Source organism: Xenopus laevis, chromosome 2S (assembly GCF_017654675.1).
Source record: "Xenopus laevis strain J_2021 chromosome 2S, Xenopus_laevis_v10.1, whole genome shotgun sequence".
NCBI lineage: Eukaryota > Metazoa > Chordata > Amphibia > Anura > Pipidae > Xenopus > Xenopus laevis.
The window spans coordinates 42,051,012-42,051,263 of record NC_054374.1 but is presented as its reverse complement, the minus strand read 5'-3'; positions in this window follow the sequence as shown (position 1 = coordinate 42,051,263).

Below are 252 nucleotides of genomic sequence, written 5' to 3'. Positions count from 1 at the left end.
TGATCGAAATCGAATGATTCGAACTATTCAAAATAAAAATACTTAGACTATTCAACCATTCGATAATCGAAGTACTGTCTCTTTAGAAAAAACTTCGACTTCATACTTCGCCACTTTAAACCTACCGAAGTGCAATGTTAGCCTATGGGGACCTTCCAGAGCACTTTTTCTAAGTTTTAAAATCGTTTGAATTTTTATTCGATCATTCCAACGAAGCTTTTGCGCTAAAATCCTTCGAATTCGATATTCGAA